Here is a 21093-nt window from a genome sequence, read left to right on the forward strand (position 1 = left end):
TTAATCAAAGAAGAAAGACGGTTCAGGCTTCTCCGGGTCAAGATGTTTTCCCTCTTAACTTGACAAGCAGGATGGACTATAATCACCTGGCTCTACTCCACTGGTTAAATAGACAGATGGTGTAGCCAATACGTTTCTGACAGGAGCTTCCCAGATGGTTCTGTGTACCATGTCAGTTGACATTACCGTACACTGAATAAATTTATGTACTCAGTATGCAAATAAATCAGACACCAATTGAAGTGCTAAGCTAACTGTTTGCTGTTTAATACCACATGTTCTTGTGTAAACTATACAGAGGCTTTCTTATCCCTGGAACTTTGTGACCCTTTAAGACCGCCAATTGTCCATTTATTTCACTGTAATTTTACATGCAATGTTTTTGACATTTTTAATAAAGACAAATCTGAGTAGTGTGGCATGTTTTTGTGGGACATTTCAAGCTTAAGTTGGGATTTTGCAGAACAATCTCTTACTGCAAATATATCTGAAGGTTTTGAATATGTCTTTACTGGTTTACTACATCTATAGAATGATTTTTTTGCTCATTCTTCTTTGGAAAAAAGTTTAAGTTATTTCTGATTTGATGGAGAACATCCATGGATGTCCATTTTCAAGTTTTATCACAAATTCCCAGTTGTATTTAGGTCTTGGCTACAGCATTTTAAAACATGAATATATAAGAATCATTCTATTGCAGCTGTTGTTGTACATTTAGTATCATTGTCCTGCTAAAAAGTGAACCTCAGTTAAAGTCTCCATGATGCTGCACCACAGTGATTGTTCTTATGGTGTCTTCTCTGACTAATGCTGTTATGGCTTTGCCTGTTTACACCTTTAACAAAAAAATCTGCAGTAATAGTGAGAATAAAATCCACTAATTACAATCTTGTTTGGGCTGTATCAGAGTAAATAGGACGGAACATGCAAACAAAAAAGAAAAGGAAAAGGGGAAAAAAAGAAAAAACAAGACAAAAACCCACAAGGTTTGTTTTGAAGAATATGTAAGTGTCTTTCCTTTGGAGGATTCTTCAGATTCACTGTAACACAGACTGCTACAGGAGATTCTTCTTGCCCAAAGCCATCAGCATCTGCAGCTCTTTGAAGAACCTTAAATAATATGAGTTACAACTTTTAATTTTCCTGTGGGATCAATGAAGGATGTTTTAATTGAATTGGAACAATTAAATGATGTTCCTTTCAGTTTATGCTAAAGCACTGTTTATGGTCTATCAGTTCAGAGTCTCTAATATCCAATAAAGTTTGTGGTTTTAAACCGATAAAATGTAGAAACAAATGCCCTTGCAAGGAAATTTCACTCTCAGTACAAATCTGCATGTCTCGGCAGGCTTCTCTCCACTTTAAAATTACAAAAGCAAAGCGTGCACTGGTGAAACATCTATGCTTTTTCTTCATACACATGCATTTGACTTAGTGACTGAACGGTGCGCATGTGCTGTTTGCTCTGATTTGAGTTGACTTTGTTCCCCAAAATGAATTGCTGATAAGACTCCCACAAGTTTCTACTAGCCGGAGGAATTATAAGATCACATCTATTTCACTCTTAGCAGAAGAAAGGTTTTGAAAGTGGTTCATTTTCTAAACCCAAAAAGTATGCTTCTGTCATGTACCTTGCATCAAAGTAGAAACCTCAATGCAGACAAAATGTCAGAACCCGAGAAACTTTGCAGAAATTGCTGAAACAATGTCTGCATAAAACTTATTTTCTTCACGACAGTCTTCTAAATTGCTGAAAGGGGTTGGCAGCATTGAGCTTCTTCTTTGCCAAAGCCCCATTAACGTCAGAGGGGGATGACTTTAAGACAAACAACCCTTGAGGGCCTGTCCAAATAGCCCGCAGCACTGATGACTAACCTGATTTAAAGGTCCATTTTAAGGGATCGTAAATCCTCCTATTCAATATGAGTCTCCATCTTTCACTTCTCCGAGGCTTGTATATGTCATGATTTTTGCGGAATTTTATGTTTGGCATTACATCATCCCTCACCCCATGCTATCAGGATTTACATTTCCTGTGCAGAAGAGCTGGCCTCATCCATGAAATGGCCTATTCAACATTTTTTTTTTTTTCTTTTTTGTTCAGCATCGGGAATCTTCTCTGCTGTCAGCGTGAAGCTAATTGGATACAGCAGACGACCAAGCTTTGCTTCACAGTGAGGAGGAATAATTCCTGGAAATAAAACATAAAGGTATGATTACCGTGAAAACAGTGTTGCATTCAGCTTTTGCTCCAGAAAGAAGTGGCGGAGACAGCGGGGAAAGGAAATTAAAGATGTCAGACAGGCCTGTGAATAGACTTGAAACAGAGACACACTGATCAGGATGTCGAATTTTCATGTAAATTTTTACTTTAGCGGGAAACACCACTCGTCGGACATTCATTGATATTAAAAATATTTCCCCAAATCACCCCAGAACTGCTAAGCCTTGTTCTGATCAGCCTGACACCCGGCTGTCATAATGGTAGAATGAAAAACGTAATGTATTCCACATGGAAAGGGAATATTAAATCATACATGCGCTTGAGAACTTGCTAACTTTAATTGTGCCTCATTTATTCACTCTGCCTTGACCTACATAGAAACTTCTTGAAAAATCATTAAACCAAATCGATTAGGAGGCATGAATACCCTACAATACTTTCAGGAAATCAACTCTCTCCCATGGTTTAGGGTTGCATCCAGTAAAATTGGAGGAGCCGCTGTGCCTTTCTTTGAACTCTCTAACACGTCTGCAGGTTTCAGGGCAGCCTCAGTTAGTCTCAGGGGGGGTCTGTGTCTCTGAGGGATCTCCAGTCAGGAATGCCTTGAGGTGCACACCCTCTGATCTATCAGCTCCCTTTAAAGATCTAAGGACAGACTCTGCCCACATCGTCGCTCGCAAAGAACCCCAGAAATCACACAGTTCCACACATCGCACATGCACCTAAAGCCCAGATTTCTACCGTCTTCCCTCTAAGGAGGGAAACGACTGGAGCCAAATGAATGCTGGGCATGTTCTGAATAATTTTAAGGTTGTCTTAATTAGTCTTTCGTCATGCAAAAGCTCAGTCGGTACACATGTAGAGTCATAATGCAGAGCATTTTGACAAACACCCACCATGCTTCACACCTCAGATGTTGGAATTTGCTGAATGCAGTTTTGTACCCCTTAGCGGCAGCTTTGCTAACATTTGTCAATCAGTGTTAAGAAATGATTTAGTTTACCACAGAGGAATTTTATGCTCGTGAAAGTCTATTTTCTGGTCAATTTGGAGAAGAGGAGGAGGAGGAGGAAGCTGCATGACTGAGCTCCAAATTAAATTTTGTCTCTTTACATTGGCTTGCTTCCTTGTTTCCCAGGGGCATTGGGAGCCTTCTCCAGCATTTGGTCCCAGCACATGGGCTGCAGATGTAAGTGACAGGATTGGTGATACCGCAACACCAGTTGCATCATTTTAACAGATGCAGCTCCGTATCAGGTTGAGTTTGATAAACACACCTGTGGCCAGGACCACCTGCTTTTTATTGCACCCTGAAGTCAGTGTGAATAATGAGCTGCTTAGAAAATCACCGTGTGCTGGGGAGGATTGGCTTTGCCACACTTCCAATAGTCGCATCTAAAAGCAGACATCATCATAGGCAATCATAGAAGCAAAAATTGTAACAAAGGGTTTTTAGTTTGGCACTAACGCGAGTGTGTGTTCACATGAACATTTTGCAAAACAAGATTTTTTTGCTTCATTTGTACATTCCATTCGCCGCAGTATTTTAAAACCAAACTTCTAAGTGGATTTAGCAAAACTTCAATTATTGTCTATCCATGTGGACTGAGGGCCTGGACTGCACACGGAGAACAAAGAGACTGGTATAAAAACTCTGAATCCCAGAATGCACTGCATTAACCCACTTTAAGTTTCTAGGAGGAGGAGTGTGGAATAGGTGACATCATGTTTTAGCCAAACCTTTAAAAAAGAGGAAGGCTTCTGTGACTTGCGTGAGATCCTTTTCTCATCTGTAAAGAAAATAACGTCTTTGAAGAAAGCCTGGATCCACAACATCCAAGATTTCTTGGATCGCATGGCAGACACATTCAGTCTACCATTTTTTAACTGCATTCTGGCTAAAGATAAGCGTAACCCTTATTTTTTCTAAACTTCTGCAGAAAAGGAATCCTAACATATTTACATTCTGCCTAAAACGAGATGCTGTCTTCCCTGTCCTGACAGAACACAGCTCCACCCATTCTGCCAGTGTGTGCCAGTCCCAGAACACTTTACCCAAGCTGATCAACATTTTTCTGCCACTGAAAAGGCTTCCCTTTGTTTATCCTCCACAAAACTAAGTCACTGACTAATTAACTTTCTCCTTGTTTATTCAATCAGCAAAACACACCGCAACTCTCTGAACCTGTCATTCCAGCTGCTAATAGTTAAAGCTAAATGCTTTGTTGATGCTAATGGAAGCCATGGTGCTTCACCATTTGCACAGTAGCTTTTATGTTGGTGCCATGATCGGCTGTAGCAGACTATACTCCTAAATACATTAATACTGGTATTGACAGTGCACATTCTGATAATCAGGGGGTATATTGAGTTTGTTACTTTGATCTAAATTTCTCTTTTGTCAACAATTGCCTTAGACACTTATTAATAGCTATAACTCCTTCCTGTACTTGAAACCTCAAAAGTGAAGTTGTTCCTGTTTTTAAATGCATTTTTTTTTTATTAAAAAATGTGTCATTTTAAAAATATGAGTCTTGGGTAGAGTAACTCAAGCCGGAGGTTTTTTTTTTCACATGCCCTGTCCAGGCCAAGACAGATATTTTTTAAAAATCCCCTATGTATGTCTGAAAAAATAACAAAAAAGAAAATGCATTGAAAATTGTTGATCAGTGAAAAACACTTCCCAAATTGCACATGAAGCAAAAATTTGTTGTTTGTGGTGTATCCATGTTGATATCCAGAGTTAATTAAAACATAAGAGAGGCTTTATATTGTTACATGTGTTATGTATTACAGCTCCCTGGAACCAAAGTTATTGTTGTAGTTTATATGACTGAGAGGAAACTGTAAACTGTAAGTATCAAAGGAAACATGAGCTGCAAATGTGGAAGGATTTAAACATTTTTTAGTTTAAAACACTGGGGATCAGAATTTCGTTTTGTTCATGTTAATGTAATCACACTGTACTAGCATGGCATTTTTATTTTGATCGGAATCCAATAGACTGTTCTGACAGTCTAACAGATTTTCTATTTTTTTTTCTAAAACAGGGTAAAGAAATAGCTCAGAGTTGAGTGGCCGTAACTTCAGCAACCCACTAATAAGAATTCTTGGTTGAGGCAGAATTAATCTAAAATATACAAGTTCATGCTAATATTTAAAAATTTTTTCGAGAAAGTTTTTTTTTTTTCAATGTAGCATAATTCTGACCCATTAACTTAGTCTAATGTTTTATCAGGTCGAAAATACACAATTTCCAGGTGAAGTACATTTACAGATGTCTTAACAAGACACTTCTTGTCAAGGAAATGTTAGTTCTTAGGGTTTTTGCAGTTTTTCCCCAGTAGTAAGGTGGCAATTTAGTTCCCCTTTTATTTCTGGCTGCAGGATAAATTTAGCTCCTAACATTCAAAACTGAGAATATGAAAGCAAACTTTAAAAAATGTGACATAGTGGCTCTGCATGATTAATTTTGTCATGATTCTCGCCATCTGATTGGTTGTTTCAGCACTTAATATCTTATCTGTAGTGTGTGGTTTAACCTGTCTGCACGCATGCAATGACTCAACTGCAGCCATGGGAAATGCAAATGTTTAGGATGGGTAAAAACAGTACTAGTGAAAGACCTTTACACCAACAACTAGCTGGAAAATCTAAGAAGGGTGGCATGATGCAGCAACCAAAGATTGTTTTGAATAAAAGCAAGTCAAAGATCTTTCAAAAAGCCCACAGGAAATTGTGTTAATGGAAAAAAATGGCTTATCTCCTTCAACAAGAAGATGGACAAGGTCCTATTTCTGTAAAAGAGGAAATGAGGAAATACCAACAAAATAACGTGTGAAATTCTATTTGATTTAAAACAGTTACTAAGTGTTGTTTAGGCCTATCATTGCACAAATAAAGGAAATTTGGCAAATGAGAGGGGAGTGCAGATTGGCAAATTACAAGTTTCAAGATTTTGATTAGTGTTATTATATCTGCCAGAGAGACTAAAAAGACTTTGTAAAACAACAACAACAAAAAACATAGATTATAACTGGCTTTCTTGCATCTGATTCCTCCAGTGCAATATGAAGTTTTTTACAGTCTCTGAAATATTTTCTTCCAGGATTCCCATATATTTAACTCCATCCATTTACCACTCAACTCTAACCAGCGTCCGTGTTTCTGTTGAAAAAAGTGTTTCTACAGCATAATATTGGCACTTCCTTATTCCATGATGGTGATGGTGTATTGAGAGCGATGAAGGTTGTGGGTTTTTTGTTTGGGCCAAAAAGTTATGAATTCATCAAATTTAACTGGAATAGCGTCCTCCACATGCATACTGTATTCCCTACATAAAATGGGACACCTTGCAAATGTTATTTTTTATGGCCTTCTTTCAACAAAATTTTTTTTCTGTGCCATTTTTCCATAAAGTCCAGATCTTTAGAATGTACAACTCTTGGTTGTCCCACCTGCAACCCTCACAAATTTACCATGGACCTCCTATTTTATTCCCTGGTAGTGATGCAGTAGTGCCAAATCTTTGACATTTTCTAACAATGGACTTAAAAGGGCTCTTCGAGATGTTAAAAGCTTGGAATGTTGTTTAATGATGTCACCTGTCTTTAAATTTTTCTGCAACTTCATCCGTGACCTGCCTTGTCTGTTCCTTGTTGTTCATGATGCTGTTTGTTAGCTAATTTTTGCTGACAGATATGTGAGACCTTTACAGTTGGGCTTTTACTGATACTAAAATATACCTACAGTCACTCTATTGTTTGTTTAAACAACTTCTGAAGTCAATTGACTGTACTGGATTTTATTTACTGGCATCAAATTAAGGGTCAACTGAATATTGCCCCTTATGTGGTGCTTTGAGACACAGTGTGGTATGTCTGAAAGCAAACCACACTTTTCAGATTTTGGTTGTGGCAAAACTGCGAAACCCATGTACCATCATCTTTCCATTCAACAAAGTAGTTAATACTTTGTGTTGTTCTGCCACGTAAGATAAATTAAAGGGTGTGAATTTTAAATGAGACAAAATCGGAAAAATGTTCAAAGGATATGAATAGTCTGTCGAGGCATAATTTGAAAGTTTTAATAAAATCCAAAAGAGAAGTGAGAGTTAGGAGAGAAGTGTAACTCTGAGATTAGTTTTTTAAGGGCAATCCTTCTAGTTGATTTTAAGAATTACGGATTAAAAGCTGTGTTACCTGCACTATAGAAAATGTAAAAGCAGCACCAAAAACAATTATTTATCTTGACCTTGGATTTTAGTGCAGAATTTCACATCCATCCAATAATGATAAAAATGCATAAAGGGTACAGATCAGTATCTCAAAGTTTGAAGGTAAAATTGCAGGTTCTGTTGATTTGTAAGAAGTTGTTTTAATATTTAAAAAGGCCCAATGTTGGTAGAAATATTTCCAATAAGTCTGAGATGTCTGCTACTTAATAATTTAACATACCAGGCAAATTTCAGTAATGGCTGGAAACAGAGCAGCATGCTCTGAACATTTCTTTGCAAGTCAAACATGCATCATTGTTAAGCGCTCTCACACCTTCGCGTGCCTTCAACTGAGTTTGAAAAACGGATATGGCTCTGACTACTTAAAAAAATATGAGCAGATTCTGGCACCATGGACAGGAAGATCCATAGGTGTTTGTCACAGCCACTCTCCACAACTCTTCCAGACAGAGTCTCAGGGGAGGCAGAAATTGATGTGCTTAGGAGAGTCTGAAGAGAGGCTACTGTCAGCATGATTGCTTCTGCTTTTACAAAAGCAGGGAGGAAAGGGAAGTAGAGAACAGATCTTGGTGCTGCACAACACAGTTAATTCCTGCTGTACCCTATATACCGAGAGATATAGGTGCTCCTGAAGCAAAATTTGAAAACAGGAACAGTTTTGCCCACAAAAAACAAAACAAAAAAAACAGAACAACATAAAACTAGTTACTTTTAACTTTTGACCAAAGCCATAAAAATGTTCACTCACTGATGGGTAAAATTATTTAGCAGACAAAAGAGCATCAGTTAGTTTTTGTGTAGTGGATCAAAGAATAATAAAGATTTTGAAATTAAATATTAAAGATGTCTATTTTCTCAATTTGCCAGCATTATAGTGACAGAGACTTCAAAAGTGAAACATGAGACTACTTGATAGAATGTGTAAAACAAAGGACAACATACTGCTTGAACATGATCGTCTCTTTTTGTGACACAACTGTTGATTTGTGGTCAATAGTTAAGCAAAATACAATAAGTTAGTTTGCAAAGAATTCAGACAATCAAATATTATTTCAAACATAAAAATCTACTTCATTCAAATTGTGTTTTCTGTAATTTTACACTATTCTACCAATATTTGTCAAAGTCAGACAATGCAAATCAGAATGCGGGTTTAAATCAAGCAGTACACACGCTCATACAGTGCTTTATAAACATCATAGTGATGGGAAAAAGCTTTAACATCAATGAATTGCATGCTGTGAACAAATTATATACGCTCTCTTGTACCCACCGGCATTCATTGCAGTTTTTAGCAGCATAACGGTTCCTGGCACGGATCAAAGTAAACATAGATAAATTATGTTTGATTTGATCAGTTTTATGTTTTATTTAGTGTGCACCTCAAAGAATGAATTTCTTCATTGTTTATCTGCCACATCTCTCTCTCATCAGGCAAGTGCCCCACCTACAGCTGCAAACACCGCTACTATATCTGCTGCTGCAACTGATGAAAGATCAAACACGTGTGTAAACAAGCTGTGTGAAGGGGGTTATGTTATGGATGACACCGTCCCTTAATTACTGAATCTTTTACACAAAGCACAGTCTTGCTTGTTTTCCCATTGGAAATAAATGCAGATTACACCTGCAGTAGCAGAGCAGGTTTCTTTTTTCCTTTTTTTTATACAGAGCATTCAACGCACAGCAGAAAATTAATATCTCAATATATATAATCAATATACTAATGACTTGAATGCTGTAAGGTTACTGAAAAGCACTAGCTTTACTCAAAATCAGAGGACAACTTTCTAAATACTCTGTTCATAGCTAAATGTAAGCAGCAACTTTGTGGTTTCAGTGTGTCCTTCATCTCTATAACATTTTATTTAGTGTTTAAAAGTCTATCTGGTGAGCTATATATTACTTTTTTTTCTGTTTATAAGTCATCCATGTAGAAATATTTTCAATAAACGAGTATAAAATGCTAAATAAACTGAATGGAATTGAAATTTCATGTCTAAATTTCTCAAATGTAACCACCTAATTCTAATTAATTGTTCTGAAATAATGTTGCACCACAGATTAATCCAAAGTTGTAGAAATTTTTAAAGGTTGATTCGTACAGTCCATAGTAATTAATTCAAACAGAATACTAAAAATGAAAAATTGCATTAAATTTAACGAATACAAAATTGACCAATAGCATGGATACGTACTTAACATTACTTAATGTCTATCCATGTGAGCCATTGGGCAAGAGGAAGGCTACAGGTTTACCGTAATGTGCTTGGACTGGTTTCAATTCATCAGGGGAAACACAGAGACACAGCCATGCACATGCTTGGTCATACCTAAGAATAATTTAGCGTAACCCTTTTAAGCCTAACAGTGGTGTGTTTGAACTGTGGGAGGAACCCAGAGTACTCAGAGAGACGAGAACACGCAGGCAAAAAGAATTCCAAGGGCAGAATTGAAACCTAGGTCTTTAATACTTCAGTAGAGCTAACTATTGCACCAGCCAAGAATGTGTTTATCACAAATGGAAAATTGCCTTTGAATTTTTTGCTGCATTGACTCTATTTTGGTATTTTATGAAGGAGTAGTACTTTGTGTGATCTCTCACCAGGGATATAATACTTTTTTGAGTCCTACAAGGATAAAATTGATCATATGGGGATTATTTTTCTTTCTCTTTCAGATCATCTTTTTGTTCCATGATCTATATTTGTTCCCTTGTGATCAGATCCTGAGAGCAAAATTTTATAAATACTGTATGTTGACCAAAGGCATCTGATGGGATTTTAACAGATCTCCTTGTATGTTGTAGAAATGATTAAGTGAACTGGACTGAGTGGGTCTTGGTACTGTGTTCATTGTGAAGTTAATATGTGAATGGGGGGAATATTTGTCTGCTGTGTGTTCAATGTCAACCTTAATGGGAGTTTTACGTCATTGTTAAGACAGGCTCAAAGCATCTAACATGCATGCCAAAATCCTTCCAGAGCCCAGTGTGAATCTTGTGTACAGGTATAGATGATGAAATTTATATAAAACAGACCTCACTTTGGAGTGGACTGGGAGGTATGAATTCCACCTTACCTGCAATCAACGTCATTCAGAGCCAACTCAGTTTGGAAAGGAAGGAAGATATTCTGATGGGACACTGAGCAACTATTTTTGGAGGGCCAATCATAAAGCAGAGCTGTACAAAAACAAATCCACTTGTAAAATTTTAATTGATGCTTATATACATGTTGTTTTAGAAAATTTCGGACTGATGTTATTTTTTTATGTGACTGTAATTGTGAGACTACATTTTTCTTTTTACAGTAATGAGATTTTGTGTAAAACATGTATTAAAATGTGTGTTGCCTATGTAGCTAAGCTAAAGGATATATATATATATATATATATATATATATATATATATATATATATATATATATATATATATATATATATATATATATATATATATATATATATATATATATATATATATATATATAGTACAGACCAAAAGTTTGGACACACTTTCTCATTGTATATCCCTTTATATATCCTTGATATATATATATATATATATTCTTTATCCTTTAGGATATACAGTACAGACCAAAGGTTTGGACACACCTTTTAATTCAATGAGTTTCCTTTATTTTCATGACTATTGACATTGTAGATTCACACTGAAGGCATCGAAACTATGAATAACACATGTGGAAATATGCACTAAACAAAAAAGTGTAAAAAAACTGAAAATACCCCTTATATTCTAGTTTCTTCAAAGTAGCAACCTTTTGCTGTGATTACTGCTTTGCACACACTCTGCATTTTCTTGATGAGCTTCAAGAGGTAGTCACCTGAAATGGTTTTCACTTCATAGGTGTGCCCTGTCAGGTTAATAAGTGGGATTTCTTGCCTTATAAATAGTCTTGAAAATAAAGAAAACCCATTGAATTACAAGGTGTGTCCAAACAACTGTGTGTCCAAACTTTTGGGCTGTACTCAGTTCAGACCAAAAGTTTGGACACACCTTCTCATTCAATGAGTTTGGACACACCTTCTCATTTGGTCTGTACTGTATATGGAAATACTTACAATTCTAAAAGCATATTTTGGTGTTATTCTAAGTAGTGTCTGCAAAGCACCAGATTCCCATAAGCAGTCATCCAATCCTTGTTTTAAAATATTTAAAATATCCATAATCTATTAAATTATAATAATTAATGTTATTATTAATATTTAATAATCTATTAAATAAATATCCATAATCTATTTAAGAGGGTTATATTTTGTCTTGGAAAACAAAGTTTAGCATTTTATTAAAGAGATCTTATGTTTTTATTTTTAGTATACAGCACATAAAAAAAGCTGATTCCTTGATTTTGAGGGGATTTCAAGCAGAGCAAACATAACATTTTGAAACAGGATGACCACTGCTATGTTCACAAAATTATTTAATTTCCTTAAAAGTCCTACAGGTGTTATAAAAAGGATTTATTTTTTTTAAGAATCCTGCCCTTAAATCTCCAGTCTCAATTTAGACTGTCAAATGTGAGTGTTTGTGTTGCGGAAAGTAAAGGGAGGGGGACGAAGTAGACAAAATTACATTTCAAACCTCTTTCATGTGGGTGGACTGGACATTGGGTTTTCAAAAGAGGCAAAAGATGACATCAGGATCCGCTCCCACGCATGGTGAATGAGCCATCAACACGTCAGGATTAAGTGACCTCACCCTACAAAGCTTCGCTTTTGTGGTCTCCCTCCCAGAACCCTTTGACCTCTTTAGGAGCCACCTGCACTTCATAACCCATAATTGGGGGTTTCACAGGAAAGGCTCCAACCCAAATGGCAAATACTTAGCGTCAGCAGTGCAGAGGGCCTGGGCCAGTGCAACACAACATTCTTGTTGCATGTAGTCAGTCTGGTCAGGGACAATCCACTTCTGGAATGTTTGCTACCCAGTCTCCTAAATGAGCATGAAATGTTTTGATAGGATAAATGTTTGATAAAATGGAAATTGAGCACTTTAAAATAAAGATAATAAGTATTTTCTCTGTGTTTGATTAGATCTGATTCAAATTCACAATTCAAGAAGTAGATTAACACAAACACCATAATGAAGTAATTACAGGAAATACAAACATTTAATTTATTTTTGATAACTTCCTGATTAGAAGCTTCTCACGACATCAAGTTTTTACTATAATCAGACAAGGAACTGAAAGACTATTTAGGGTAATTTTAAAGGTCACTACATAAATCATGCAATTTCTTGTAAATCCTGAGCAATTCTTCAGTTGTTTTCAGTTTAATGCCACAGCATGTGAGCTTTTTAGCAATTAATTAATATGGTGAATGTCAAAATAAAACATGAAGGCAACAAGAGCTACTAGATAAAATCTCTTTATGTCATGTGGTGTCACAAGCTTGGCCTTTTTGAGCTTGCTGTGTCCTACAACAATAGGAGTAATTTGTTTATGGTTTGTGAATAAAAATGCCCAAAGAATCAAGTAAGAAGCCTCCAGCTTTTCCAAAAATTATGAAATAATTGGGAACACCTGGGAAAAACCATTAACTGATAAAATGTTGTCATAATGAGATTTCCATTTTTACACAAAATAAGCACACTAAGAGCCACCGAATGTGTTCAGGAAAAATTTCTTACACAATTGTGTAATGTTAGGACGTCAGAAAGAGGAAAACAAGGATTGGTTTCTGAATGTTTTCTCTTGTATTTGACTTGTGAAGATTATTCATGCTGGCAATGGGCTGTAGATCCATGGGTGACTGAGGTAGGCAGTGAAACGGTATGTGGAATATCTGATCGGTGTTGCTCCCGACATAGTTTCTGATCTCATGAGAGTATTTGTAGGTAAGAGCGAACAAGCAGGTGATAAATAGGCTGCAGGTGTGCCAGCAGTGGTCTCAGTTTTCCAGTACTGCTATTGTGATCTGAACCAGAAAAAATCTCGAGGAACCAAATTATGTGCAGAGGGAGGCTTTTGTTAGATGACACACAGAGACACAAATAAGTGGGAGCTCAGCACAACAAGAGTAGATGAGACTCACTGACACAGGAAAAGAAAGAGGGGGAGGAGAAGAACAAGGAAAGACAACCTCAACTAGAAAGTACTACAGTAATGCCAAAATTTAAGCTTGCTCTTAGTTTCTACTTCAGTTTTTCTGCTTACAGTTATTATTTAGAGTTGTACACGAAAAACAAATATCCTGGATGACTTTTCTTCTGCGTCCATTCTTCCTTCACTATGGAAGTCTCTGTGGCAATATTTCAGGGAGGTACACCATAACTTGAATGTGACAGTATTTTGACAGGAACCTTTTTCATTTAATTTACAAGAAAAAGAAGTTTGTAAAATGAACTAGCTATATCAACCAACCTTTTCAACAGTAAAGTTGGAGTATTACATTTTGCATGCTTGAACATAAGAAAATAATGTTGGACATGTACTTTCAACTAAAAACATAGTTAAAGTGGCAGCATACATCATGCAAAGTTACCAGAAGTAGAATTGACAGGCCATTATAGAGGGCCTGAAATCTGCAAAGAGGCTAGAGGAAATAAAGAACATGCATTACAAAAGGAACTTCAACTTGTCTAGGCTGATGGTTATACAGCAGACCTGGTTATATGTGGAAAGGTTAATAGAACCAAAGTTAGATATCATCCAACTCTGATGACTTTATACAAGATCTATATTCTACTATTCTAAGAAATCTACATGGATTTATTACTGTCCTCCAGCTCGATACCTTTCCCATGAATCATTAGCAAGAAAATAAGAATAGCATAGTAGGAGAAAGTTTTTAGTGTTAGCTTCCCCATTGACAACTCGGAGGTTGGAGAGTGTCTCTATATCTTAATTAGCATTACTACCCCTTCAGAGTGTGTGGGGTGGGGGTGGGGTGTTGCAAACACCCCAGGGCTGATAAAAGCAGGCCCACTAGTGTACAGACATTGACGTGCATCTAATGAGTCCATCAGCTTGTCAGCGCTGTGTCCTGGGGGACTCTCCGCACAGCATTACCACCGCATCGCGTATGAATGTTCAAGGTTTTAGAAATGCCACCTGTCACTGCATCTTGGCTGAGCGTTTACCAAACGGGGCTTTGAGGTAATTCCTGTGCAAGCACACCTGTTGTTTTGGCAAATTAAAGTAACCTGTCATCGCATGTCACAGCACCGCTCTCATTTCTTCACTGTGTTCTCCCTAGTCAAATTTATGAATGTGTGTTGCAGACCCTTAGGAGGAGTTTGGAAATGTCAAAAGCCTCCAGATTATGAATGATTTAGCAGTTGTACCTCCAGAGCCCATGCTGTAAATTAACCTGCTTCCCATGCTGTTAGCCACTAGAAGTATTTTCACACTTTAGGAGAGCTAGCCTGACTATTGCCTTCCTATGCAATTCTGCTCAATTCTCATCTCATTTCCCTCCCATTGAGCTGGACTCCTCCTGTTAAATTTCTTCCACGCCAATCAGTGAACAGACAGAAAAGTTGCAATATTTTGCACTGTTTTATAATTGAAGCCTTTCAGTTGGTGTTGGCCAAGCTTCCAAATATTGAATTAAAATTAACAGCCATCTTGTTTAACTTGGCATTTCTCTCTTCGCAGTGGGGGATGACTGTTTACGGCGCAGGCAGTTTCCCGTAGCTTCATAGTGTTGAACTGGTGCATTGCAAAGTTACAGATAAACATTAGAAATTGGGCAAAATTTAAAACTCCAACAGAGTCCACGCCTCCAGGAAGCAATTATTTCTCAATAGCTTAGGGTCGAGACCCTTTGCAAAGCTTTGAACAGAGGGCTTTTTACAGGCTATGGAAGATCCAAACAAAGCAAAATAGCTGCATGCTGGTTAGTTAAGTTTGCTCTACTGGATTTAAAATACATTTATGATCATACACAGAAAACGCACCCTTAACACTAATGGGTCCAAAAATCTCCTACTGTAAATTGGCTATACCCAGGAAGACGTATGCACACATAAGATAAGATAAGATAAGATAAGATAAGATAAGATAAGATAAGATAAGATAAGATAAGATAAGATAAGAAGGGGCAAAAACTTCAGTACAACAATAAGAACAGCACATCCAAAAAGGACAACATACCTGACAATAAATAAAAGCAAGAAATACATACAAACACAAATGTCAGATCGGTAGTCCATCCCCATAACCATTTCCATTCACATACAATACATCCTCTACATGCTACTCTTGATCACCGTCTGGGCCTCCTATTAGTTACATTTAAAGGGCACTCCGTAAGTCATGCACACACTTAAGTCTAAAGATAATTTAGAGTGTCTAAATAATTTAAAGTGAATATTTTCAACAATTGGAGGAAACTGGAGTAACCTGAGTGATCCCATGCAAGCACAGAGAAAAATGAAGCGGTTTCAGACAGGGGGACTCTGGGTGTAGCAGCAGAGCGAACGTCCTATATGTAGAGGCTGCTGGTGCTTGATGCAGCTTTCTGGGGTTTGATTCATGACCTTTGGACCCATGTTGCATAAATCCCACACCCCCTCCTCTTCCATATCTCTCTAGCCATTTCTTGTATCATTACTTTTCATAAAGACCATTAGTGCCACAAAAAAGTCTACAGAAAATGGCTCAGGCCAAGATTTGAATGTAGAATCTTATTGCTGTGAGGCAACAGTGCTAATGACTGCACCAGTGAGTGAAGGATAAACAAGGACAACCTTATAATGTCATAGACTTCTGTCTTCGCAAACCCCCAGACGGTAAGGACAGATGGCCGCTCGCACTGTGCCAGGTTCAGCTGGAGGTTTTATTCCTGTTAAAGGGAAGTTCTCCTTTCCACAGCCACCACAGCTGAGAGAAAACATGGTTTAACACAAGAAACTAAACTTGACTGCATTCTTTCATAATTAGGATGGAACTGACATTGATTCTGACTGCATGATTATATTGAACTGATTTTATATTTCTGTTTAAGAACTCCCTCTGTTTGTTTTGTAAAGGGCCTTGAGACGACATTCGCTGTGACCAAAGAATTTGAGGTTGCAGGAATTACTCAACATTCTTCAGCGTGTATGAAGTTGTTAGACTCCTGTCCGCATTATACTTAGCTGAAAGAGAGGGTGGGTTTATTTAAACAAGCATATTTCAAATAACTGCAACTACACAAAGCACCCATGCACATTGAAAATGAAACTGAAGAAACTCTTTATTATTATAGACACTATTTCTGCAGCCTTGGTATGCATGCACAATAGCATTGGAAAAAACTCACTCACTCCAACATTCATTGTGAAATTCCAGCACAAATTTATCCCATGTTCTTTTTATTTTACCATTTAAATACATGCTTATGTGGGAGCTGCATGAGGTGTGAGTAGCAACAATGACATAATGGATAAATATTACGTGCATTGTTAAGAAAAACTAAGTTCCAAACAACACTTTTTGCATTAGAATAAGGAGTTGTTTTTGTTTGCAGCCCTAGTTCCCTTGTGATTGCTCATGTTCATATTCTCTACACATTTGTGGACAGTTGTTCCGTCTGTAGTTGTAACATGTGCTCTGGTTTCTGGTCAACTTCCTCTAGGTGAGAACTGAAGCCTTCTGCGCCCCGTGATTCAAGCATGTCATACAGAAAAAAAAGCAAAAGCAAAAAGAAAGCAATCATATGATAAGACGGATGCTTATGGTTTCAGAAAGCTCTTTTTGCCCAGATACAGCCCGAGTGTGTGTGTATGGCGGTGTGGGTGGGGGGTGGGAACTTGTTTACAGCTCACACACGGCGCTTTGAGTGCTCTCGACAGGGAAAGAAAGACAGGGTATCAGAACTTGGCGGAGTTGAAAGTGCGCTGCACTAGTGGTGAGTTTTTTCAGGTATATAAATACTGCCGATGAGCAACTGAGAGCTCAGCAGTGGAACTAGAGGTACAACAGCCTCAGGGCTTTAAACCATCAGCTATCTGTGGCAATCAGCCCAGTGTTGTTGAAGTAGGTTAACCAAAATCTCCATAAAATGCAAATGACCCGTGAAGACTTGGGATCAAACTCTCCAGTAGGGAAGGCTTGCCTTTTATGTCTTCAAAAACAAGATGCTTGGGTGTATTTTTGGGAATATATTTGTAAAGGCACACTGTTTCACAGACTTTGGAGCAAATGAAACCAGTGAATCCTTCATAACATCACATATTTTTGGAGAGAAATAGGGGTAAAGCCAGAAAACCTTAAATGAGCAGATCCTGAGGGTGAGAAGCTCAGCGAGGCACTCACTGCCAACGAGCCTGGAAACCTGGCACTTCTCGGCTTGATTGGTCTCAGTGGGAAACTGGGATGGAGGGGCAGAAATCCCATCTACATACACTTGCATGAGCACAGCCTGACCATGCTCACACTGGTGTACTTAAAGGGATGCACACAGACATCCAAATCATACTCATATTAACTCAAAAAAAAAAAAGAACATCCATGTCCAAAGCCATACACTCCCACATTAAAAAGTCTCCCACATTCAAACACAAACCACCCACATGACGCCCACGCACATTAAGTCTCACACATCACAACTTATGAGCACAGCATGGGGGGCTGGGTTCACTTTGCCTGTATACTCGGAGCCTATTCAAAAGCTAATTCTCCGGCGTGAGGACTCAGAGAGCCTGGATGGCCACCTGCACGGAGGAGGGGAAGAAAGGAAAGGGAGGACATGAGCGGAAAGAAGAGGGGAGGTGGAAGAATGACATCACCTTCCCTGAAATGTCACCATTATCTCAAGCCTCAGCCCTCAGCCGTCTAGAAAGGTGACATCATTCTCTCTTTACCCCCCTCCCTCTTTCCCTTCCTGTGTTCCCTCCAAGGCTGGATGGTGAGGGAGTGTGGTTGTTTGTGTGCATAAAGGCGTGCGCACAGGGAAGCATTTTCTAAAGAGACAGATACAAGCAGAGGAGAGTGTTTGTCTGCGCACCGTCTCTCTTTCAAGCCCTTATTTACTGTAAAGAAACCAAACCTGCTTGGTTTTACCGAAAAAAGACTTGATGCCCTCGCACCTGACTTACATGTTGGTAGAAATTTTACACAGCTATCAAGAACTTTTTTTCCCCAATTTTGTTGCCCACAGTTTTGTTTGTAGGAGTGGTTCCCAAAGTCTGAGGTTAGGACCCCACTCAGGGTCAGAAAACAACAAAGTGGGGGTTTGATTGACAGCAACCATCCCCCCCCCCCCCCCCCCCCCCCCCCCCTCCCCCCCCCCTTTAGGACATAATTAAAGATAAAAACTGTAATCTGCAAGAGATAAAAGTAGTATAATTGGTTTTCAGGGTTGTTTTTGTCACTGTGTTATTGGTTTATGCTAATTTACAATGTCCAGCAACAGTTGGGCTAACAAATTTCTGACAGTAAAATGTTTCAGATTGAAACCTGAAGATTTATTTTTAAAAAGTCCATCTTCACAAACGAATAATGTCAGGTAAATGTGTAATTTCAATATACATTTGCTGACTGAACTTGCAATAGATATATTGCTTTGAAAAATACTAAACAAGCAATTCAATTGGTTTGATTAGTCATGGGTGATACTATACTTACTGTTCCTCTTGGTCAACTCTGTTTGTTTTCCTACATATTTTTAACTTGCAAATGTTTTGCTTCCATTTACATAAGAAATTATAATTCAGTCAAAAAGAATTGATTCAAACAATTCTAACAAAATTGCTGCAATATCACCATCCTACCACTAGGCAGTAATAAGTTTTTTTTTTTTTTGTCATAGTGACTAGTTGAAGCACTTCTACACAAGAGCCACATTTCCCCAGCTGGTCACACATTCACAAACCGATACGCAACTTGGGGCGAAGTGCCATGCTCCAGGCAACATCAACAACAACAAGAAAAGCTAAATGTGACAGAAAGCAAGTATCTGAGAGATCTGTTGGGTTTTTCAGTGGGAGATTTTTCACACTGCTCTCTTGTAAAATGTCGGAAACATCAGTGGGTGAGACAGTGTGAAAAAGAAGGCATCAAGTCTTGTGAAACTTTCCCGACTCTCTTTTGTCCTTGCAGTATGAGGAGTCTTGGTCCAACTGAAAGCTATTCTCTTAATTTCCAGAGCTTGCTTTCTGCACCTTATCTCTTTCCTATGTATTGTAAGCAGATGTTCCACTACAACCCTTGACTCCACTGTGATCAAAAAATGTGAGTAGTATGAAAAAGAGACCAGACCCAAACGTTTCCAAACAAACTTCATTTTTCTTCCCATTTAACTACTGTGTATTTCAGCATTGTTATTGGTTCACTTTCTTAAAATATGATGAGTTTCTAAGCACATTTCATTATTTTCATAAGTGCAATGAGTTACCACATGTCAGGGGGACAGCACAAAAAAAATTAACACAGTTATGAATAAAGTAATTTTAAAAAACCAATTAATTTAAAAAAGCTACTCCCATCATCTCAGAGGATTAGTGGGATGTGTGACTTTCTGCACCTCTTTCTGGCTTTTGGGAAGAAAACTTTCTTTGTTTTGGATAAATAATTATTAAAGAATATAGCACTTATTTTGTTTGTGTTTAGCATCAAACACACAGGTATGTGAAAAACAACAACAGTAAGTTGCAGATTTTGCATACTCCCAGATCAACAACACTGCAGCACCTTCTAAGATTATATTTAGCATTCTTTTACAATCAGACATACGTTTTCACACTCTAAATTATGTTTTTATCTGAATTAACTATTTTTAATTTGCAGTTTCTACCAAATGGCACCAACCAACTTGAACTTTTGTCCTATTTCTTTTTTTTTTTTTAAGTTATAACCTCCAACTTTAAAGCAGGGTTAAATAAAGAAACTGCCCACAGGACCTTTGTTTCTTGTATAATCCACAAATCAGGTTAAAATGGAAGCATGTATCAAAAAGAAAGCAGCTGTAAGAGGCTAGAAATCTCACTTGCAGTTTGCTACAAGTAATGTAAGAAACACATGAAGCACATGGAAGAAGCTATCCTGGTCAGCTGAGATCAAAAATGTAGCTTTTTGGCCTGCAAGATAAAACTGACATTGCACATCACCGTGAACACACCACAATGAAACAGGACTATATTTTTTCTTCAGCAGAACAGGGAAGCCATTTAGAATGGGAAGCTGTACGTAGCAAAGTGCAGGGCAATACTCGAGGCTGTGAAATCTATAATTCGTAACACAACAGCCAGAACTACAGTGCTATGCTTTTATATTATATAATATCTGCTAGAGGTAACACTAGTTATGCTATGATCACTCATTTATTTACATTTCATTCTCAGTCATTAAAGTATCCTAATAGCCTCAACCTGGAGCCTCTAAACACATTTATTTGTCACACTCACCATAAAAAATATTGTGTTTTCCTGAAAATACCCAATGAGATGGTTATTCTACGACCGCCAACTGTAATCTGTGGTGTTGCACAGAAATCTCTTGACACTAACCCACATTCTTCTGCCTTCATTATGAGCCACTGTCACCTTCTGCATTGATTGACCTCTGTCAGGTTATTACACCATCCACTACAGCTGACGCCTGTAAAGCCCACCAATAGATTGCAGCCATGCCATCCCTGCCCTTTGTACATGTCCCAACACACCCTGAATACTTTGGCCGATCTC

Source organism: Xiphophorus maculatus, chromosome 15, assembly GCF_002775205.1.
Source record: "Xiphophorus maculatus strain JP 163 A chromosome 15, X_maculatus-5.0-male, whole genome shotgun sequence".
Lineage (NCBI taxonomy): Eukaryota > Metazoa > Chordata > Actinopteri > Cyprinodontiformes > Poeciliidae > Xiphophorus > Xiphophorus maculatus.